The sequence below is a fragment of the Cynocephalus volans genome, chromosome 3, assembly GCF_027409185.1.
Source record: "Cynocephalus volans isolate mCynVol1 chromosome 3, mCynVol1.pri, whole genome shotgun sequence".
Classification (NCBI taxonomy): Eukaryota; Metazoa; Chordata; class Mammalia; order Dermoptera; family Cynocephalidae; genus Cynocephalus; species Cynocephalus volans.
In genome coordinates, this window is record NC_084462.1 from 106,871,303 (window position 1) to 106,878,597 (window position 7,295).

Consider the following 7,295-nt stretch of genomic DNA (forward strand, 5'->3'; position numbering starts at 1 on the left):
CATCTTCACTTTTTAGGAACTGTAGCAGACACAGCTTTTACGTAAAGCAAAAGGGGCTATATGCAATATACTGTATATAAAAGACTATTTTCTATAGTGTGATAATAACTGTTAAAAGTAATGAAATTCCGTTTATCCCCTTTAGGCTTAGGATTATAATGTGTCAGTGGTGACCAATTTAAAGCTGTGGCAAGAAGCAAATGGATGACACCATACTCTTATGAGTGAAAAAATAGGACACGAATTCATATTTTAATACAACCTCATTGTAGATGTTTTTCCAGTAAAATCCTGGAGCTTTGGCTTAAGTCCAAAGAAACAAAATAAGAGCCTAATCTTTAAGGATCATAACCCTTAGGTCAAGTTAGACTGGATCAGAGAAGTTCCTCTTCACTGGCTCACAGACACCAAGGTGAAAATAATATTCTGGGTTCCAGATGAAAAATATCTAATTAGACCAATATATCCACCTTGCACTACCACTTTTGGGCATCCAACATAAATAACAAAATACATAATTTAGGTAACAGAGTACTAGTCCTCTTTATGCTACCCCCTATGACCCCCCCATGTGTTCCTGCATGTCCTATTTTAACTGGGCCAAGTACACATACATTTGTTCAGCCTAACAGAAAAATATAACTATTTACTTAATTCAAGTAGAAGCTATGAGGGATTGTTTTCATTGCAACATTTATGTTTAAAAAGTGTGAGTAAAGTGGAGTAGGGGGAGGAAAAACATTGTAAAACACTGTTATTATCAGACTTGTGCCTCTAGGCACTACCTCAGTGACATGAGACTAATGAAAATTTAGTGGGCTAAATTGACTTGCATTGGCTGAAAAATAGACTTATATGCAAGACAGACCAAGTGATTTTACTCTATAGAGCTTAAGTTATTTCACCCAATCTTATCTTCAAAATAACTAAGTTAAATAAAAGAAACAAGCTATAATTCTTTTTCTTTTTAACAGAGATTCAAAGACAAAAAGAAATTTTACGTTCTCAAGGTTCTACAACTGCTAAAGTTACAGCTTTAACAAGCTACCACATGCCTACCTGTTTAGTATTGTGCTCGAGGACAGGTTGTCCAACAGAGTTCAGTACTGAACTTGTATTTTTTTTTTTTCAAAGATGACCAGTAAGGGGATCTTAACCCTTGACTTGGTGTTGTCGGCACCACGCTCTCCCAAATGAGCTAACCAGCCATCCCTATATAGGGATCTGAACCTGTGGCCTTAGTGTTATCAGCACCACCCTCTCCCAAGTGAGCCATGGGCACCGGCCCCCAAAGTACTGAACTTTTAAATGGAGGGAGAATGGATAATAAATGGGCTTTGGAGTCAGGCAGACCAGAGTCCCACTTCTGGTTAAGTTACCTAACCTCTATAACTAAGTCTTATATTTTTTTCTCTTCTGTAAAGTGAAGTTAACATCACATACATTTCAGGGTTATTTTAAAGATTAAAAGATAATGTACAGCATTGGCACATAGTAGGCAAATAAAAAGGAATTTATTATTCCCCATCCAATATTTTAAAACAGTACAACTAAAGCCTTTTCTCAAAGCAAAATTACTCCTCAGAGACTTGGCAGAGCTGATCTGCTAAGTAGAATGGTGGGATACTGAAATACATGAGAAAGTTTCACAATTAGAATAGCAGAACTGCTGAGGAGGATGAAAAGACTCTAGTACTACCTTGCTGAGAAAGCAGCACACACTTTAACCTCATGGAACATGGAACAGACTTCAAGCAGCATGGTATCTAGGGCAACAGACTAGGTAATTCAACTAATCATTTTTATGTTTGTAGGAATATGACAGTGTCTATTTCATAAGTAGTACATTTACTTCACAATACCTGCTGTGGTCATTTAAAGTTCTTTAGCTGACTAAGCTCTCTCTTGGTAGTTCATATGCACTGATGCAGCTGCCTTAGCTTTTGACTCCCATGACTTGTAGGAGAAGTGACCATTACCTATATATATTTAAACCTCATTTTAAAAAGGTCCCCAGGGATTGCCAGTTAACTCAGCAGTTTAAAGCACAGCCTTGTAAGACCAAGGTCAAGGGTTCAGTCCCGAACTGGCCAGCCACCAAAAATAAATAAATAAAATAAAATCACCTTAAAAAAAAAAAGGTCCCCCAAAGGAGGCAAACCTGAAAACGAGGCAAACACACCACATTTTATAGGAGAATTGATATGTGAATAAAAGAAAAGTTTACTAATGTGCCCCACCCCCCAGGAAAGAAGGGGAAAAAAAGAATGAGTACAAAGTAGAAGTACTAAGAAGAATAAAACACTGAGTGAAAGTTCAGTGTTCATGCAATTTGGTATCCCCCATTCAAAAATCCAGAATCTTCCCATTCATGCAGTATAATTAGGTAGATGTATATCTGATAAAATCATGTTCCATACACGAAATTCTTTTATGATTTGGGTTCTAAATAGGCAGCCAAACTACAGAAATAACTGGTTTCTTCTAGAACCAATAAAAAGAAACTTGCATATCACTAATGGGACAATGCACCTCTGAATACTCATTTCCCAAAGGAATAATCCCTAAAGATGTAGTGCAAACTCAAAGTATGTAGTGGGAGAAAAAAAAAAAAGCAGGAAATTCCAAACGTTTCTATAATGACCACAAGAGACAATTTGGGAAATCTGAAAGACTTTACAGATCTTGAATATCCTTCTTCTCAAATGAAATTAAGAATTAAGTTCCTACATATCCTTCCTCAGAAAGTTACTGACTCAATCTTAGAAGAATTACACACTCTCAAAACAAAAAAGTGCTATTACAGAATTACTAATTAATGGAATACTGGGACATTACCAAAAGGATTAGAACTATCACATTTAAGGTGCTGAAACATAGGGAAGAAAAGCAGCACAGTCCAGGGCCGGCCCGTGGCTCACTCAGGAGAGTGTGGTGCTGATAACACCAAGGCCACGGGTTCAGATCCCTATATAGGGATGGCCGGTTAGCTCACTGGATGAGCGTGGTGCTGACAACACCAAACCAAGGGTTAAGATCCCCTTACCGGTCATCTTTAAAAAAAAAAAAAAAAGCAGCACAGTCCTGCAAATTATTACCTAATAATTTCAGTAGGTGCCATTTAATCATCTTTTTCAAATGAAGTAAAGTCTGAAAATACCAAACAAAATAAAGCCATATAAATATAAACATACACCAATAAAATGAAATAAATTTTTCTGGAGATATATAGAGGAAATAAAATCAGAAATGTTTAATTCTCTCAATGACAAAGTCAACGCTTTCTGAATAATAATGTATAAGAGTATATAATTGTTCTGGGAACTCTTTTCAAACTAACTAGTGAGAACATACTAAGATAATATGCATTTGAAAAGGCTAGAAAATTGTCTAGGTTCTTTATACTACTCTACTGCTTGGACTACATTCGTGGATCCATCCCCACTGAAGACGAATGTAAAGCAGTTACATATACCAGGCTAATTTCCATTTATGCCTGCTGGATTTTTGATTATTGTGTACATATAATTAGTGTGTAGAAATTAAGTATTTTATTTTTAAAAGTCTCCTGCTGCATTATGAAGGCAAGAAATAAGATATTTTAAAGGTGGCCATTCTGCTCCATGTAACATTAAGCGACCAATAGCCTAGTGAAGGACAAAAAGTAATGGGTAATAAAAGAGCAAAAGAAATGTTACCTACAGAACAGCTTAAGGAGAAACCTCAGAGATTAACATACTTTGTAATTTAAATTTAAAACATTTAATAACTACAAAGAGGTGGACTTATTTAAAATACAAATACAATGAAAACTTCAAAGGCAATATAAAAGTTAGAAAACACAAAAAAGAGCTAAATTATGACCTCGTACACACTGACACAAAACAAAACTGAGAAGTTAAGGGGGAAAAAAGTTATCTAGGACAAAATTTAGAATGCAATAAATAGTTAAATACACTTTAGGTAACAGAACACTTTTCATACAACGCCTTCATTACATAGAAATATAACTGTCACTTCAGTACTAGGTGCCAAAGGAACCACATCTTGAAAATTAGATCTCTTTACATTCCTTAACAGAGGCAAAAGGGCATAATATCACTGAATTAAAAAAAAGCAGAGTAAACAAAAATATAACAAGAAGAGGAAAGGAAAATCACCAACTCTGAGGCAAAAGAATAAAAAATTCATTAAAGAGGGGACATACAAAGTTAAACCGAGTAAGGTACAAAACATGACAGTCTATCAATGAATCAAAGGCTATAAGCAAACAAATACCAGGGCAATCAGTACTGCAAGGGCAGGTCACATAAAGACCTGCAGATCAGTGACTTGCTCAAATCCAAGTCCAGAAGCACAGTGACTATTAGGGGTGGGGATGGAGGCTCCAGAGAAATGTTTGCCTTCTGTTCTTCTCCCAGGCATTAGGCCCCAATATAAGCTCAGAAGATAGCTTAACTCCTCCAGGGCTGTGGACAAACAATATTGCTAAAGTATTTAGCATTGATCTGAATGTTACAGTCCTTCCACTGTAGAAAGAATGAAATCTCATTCTTTCAGTAAGCAAGCATAGGTTTGGCACCCACAAATTGATTTTAATTGATAGTGTTTCTTAGGAAAATCTCACTCTAAGATGTGTACAATGGTTTCTTTTAAAGAATAATCCCCTTCACCATCCTCCTTTATCTGTCAGAAACTCGACTCTTCACATAAAATGTCAATTTTCTCCTGCAGTAGTGGGTACCACCATGCCAAAATTACTCCACCCCATCACCCAGGGGTGCTATAAAGAAGGCTGTCCCAGGAAATAGAAGATCTGTGTTTTTTGGCGATTTGCAAGCAAGTCAGTAGATACATTTTCTATCGATATCTAAATGGGTTTTGGGGCCGAGCCCGTGGCGCACTTGGTAGAGTGCGGCGCTGGGAGCGCTGCGACGCTCCCGCCGCGGGTTCGGATCCTATATAGGACTGGCCGGTTCACTCACTGGCTGAGTGCCGGTCACGAAAAGGACAAAAATAAATAAATAAATAAATAAATAAATGTTAAAAAATAAATAAATAAATAAATGGGTTTTGTCAATTTGAGGATGACTTTTTTTTTTTTTTTTTTGCAGTTTGAGAACTGACAAAATCAAAAGGCCAGATGCACTGGATAGATCAAACACAGAGAAGGTGTGAACTATGCAAGTACCCATACATTATTCCATAAAATCCCTTATCCCAATCCATTACTCCTTTGCTATTCCAGTTTTAAACCTTCCCCCAAGCCTCTCTTGACACACATGCCTACCCTCTCCGCTCAATGTCCTTCACTTTGCCTTGCAGACCCACTGAGATGCCAGTCTTGCAACAAGTCTTCTTAAATAGAAAATGTTAGTTTTCTTATCATAACTATTTTTATTTCTTTTAATGATTGGAATAATTACAACATACTTGAAATAAGAAGTTTCCCACTTCTGGCTCTATGACGTTGACCACAATTTGTTCTGAAGCCCATTGGGACTACTAGACAAGAAATTCCTAAGCAGAAGATATTATCTAATTAACTAACAGAAAACATTATCCAAACCACAAACTCACTTTCTATTATCTAACGTGCCCCACACCAGATGGGACCTTAGCTGATGCTAAGGATAACCCAGTCAGAGAATCCCTGGCTGAGTTGACAACTCAGAACAATCTGGAGATTAAATGAACTGTGGATGCTGGTGTGATGGTAGGATGCAGCAGACACTGATTATACAGCTCCCCCGGCTTGTGTTTGGGGCGTTCCACGATATCTACTTAAAAGAAAAACACAGGTTCTAAGTCTCTGACTTCTGGCTCACTTGCTCAGTCACTGAAGAGACTGGTCCACTATAAATCTGTTCTATGAGGACCTTAATCACTTCCGTACTGCCTCTTAAACGGCGGGAGCTGGTGCAGGGAAATTCCCTGCGACACCAAAGACAGGTAAATAAAGAAACTGTATTCGTTCCGAGGAAGGGGGAGGGGTCTTCTGCCAGTGAATAGTTTACATAATACAACAAAAAACCAGTGAGCTCGGCAAGACCTGTCAAGAAGACGCAAGGCTTGAGCTCCTCTTCCCACCATCTCTAAACACTCTCCAACAGCCTGCTCTTCACTCCCAGAAGACCTACAGATATTACACCTAAGGATGAATAACTATTTGCACACGCTCACCTCATCCTTTCCTCCCACCTTTATTATTAAAATGCAAGTGGAATAAAAAGCAAAAATAAAAAACCAATAAAAGTAGGAAAAAACCCTAACCTCCCACTTCTGAGTCCAAAGTGTGGAGTAACCAAACGGAGACAGAGAGTTTTTCCTCCTCTGAAGGGGGAAGGAGAACGCGTAACGAGGTGCTGCCTCAAACCTACACAACGCCCGGTAACGCAATGACAAGCCATAAAAACTCCACAGCGGTCCAGGCAGCCCCCTCGCGGCTTTGCCCGACTGGGACCCCGCGCCCGGCAGCCGTCCTCTCCCCTGGTCTCTCACAAAGGAGAATGGTTCAGTCCAGAGCATCACCCAGCACCTGATCCCTCATAACTAGGGGACCGGCAGGGGGTGGAAGAGAGAGGAAGAGGATGAGTTAGTGAAGTCAATTCTAAGAGGCTTAGCTTTGCAAACATTCCTGAACCAGCACTGAGGAACGGAAATGAGCAGGAAGCCTACCTGAACACGACCTGGTGCCTCTTTTCCAGTCAGCGTTTCAACTCACCCTCTCGAAGAACAAGGCGCCTTCCGGCGGAGCATGGCCAGCCCTCGCCTCAATCTAGCTTGCTAGTAGTCCATTCTTGCTAGGCTCCGCCTACCTACGCTCCCAACCACCAATGGCAGGGCCGAAGCCCGGCCTCTTCCAGCGGGGTAGTGTGAGGGCCATCCAGGAAGTCTCTTGAGGGTGGGAGGTCCTAAAACGCTGAGAATGGGGGCATAGGCAACCACAGATATGCCTTACTGAAAATAAAATCTGGCAGCATTTTGCCCCAGACGGCTCAGAGTCACAAGCCGCAAAGACTCTCGGCATCTTTTCTTGACCCCCGCCATTGGGGGCGCTCTAAACTAAAACATTTAGTTACCTGTTTCTGAGAAGCCATCTTGGATCGTGCTGGTGCCTTGGAGGCGGGGAGGAGGAAGTAGTGCGTAGAATTTCAAGCCCTTTTCGGCATTCTGTCCGACTATTTAGGTCCAGCCCCAACATACTTTCTTATATATAATCAGGATGTCCCTCAGTTATGATGAGGAATTCTGGAAAAATGCCGAATGTGGCTAGAAGCAGCCGCCACCACCCT

At 39.8% G+C, this 7,295-nt stretch overlaps 1 protein-coding gene across 2 annotated transcripts in view; it reads right to left on the reverse strand.

Moving 5' to 3' along the window:
- Positions 1–6,742, reverse strand: part of CHD8 (chromodomain helicase DNA binding protein 8) — a 56,831-nt gene extending 50,089 nt beyond the window's left edge. For both annotated transcript variants that reach the window (XM_063088736.1, XM_063088733.1), the window contains exon 1: positions 6,679–6,742. The gene's annotated coding sequence lies outside the window, so the exon portion shown is untranslated. The remainder of the gene's footprint in view (positions 1–6,678) is intronic.
- Positions 6,743–7,295: the final 553 nt, after the last annotated feature.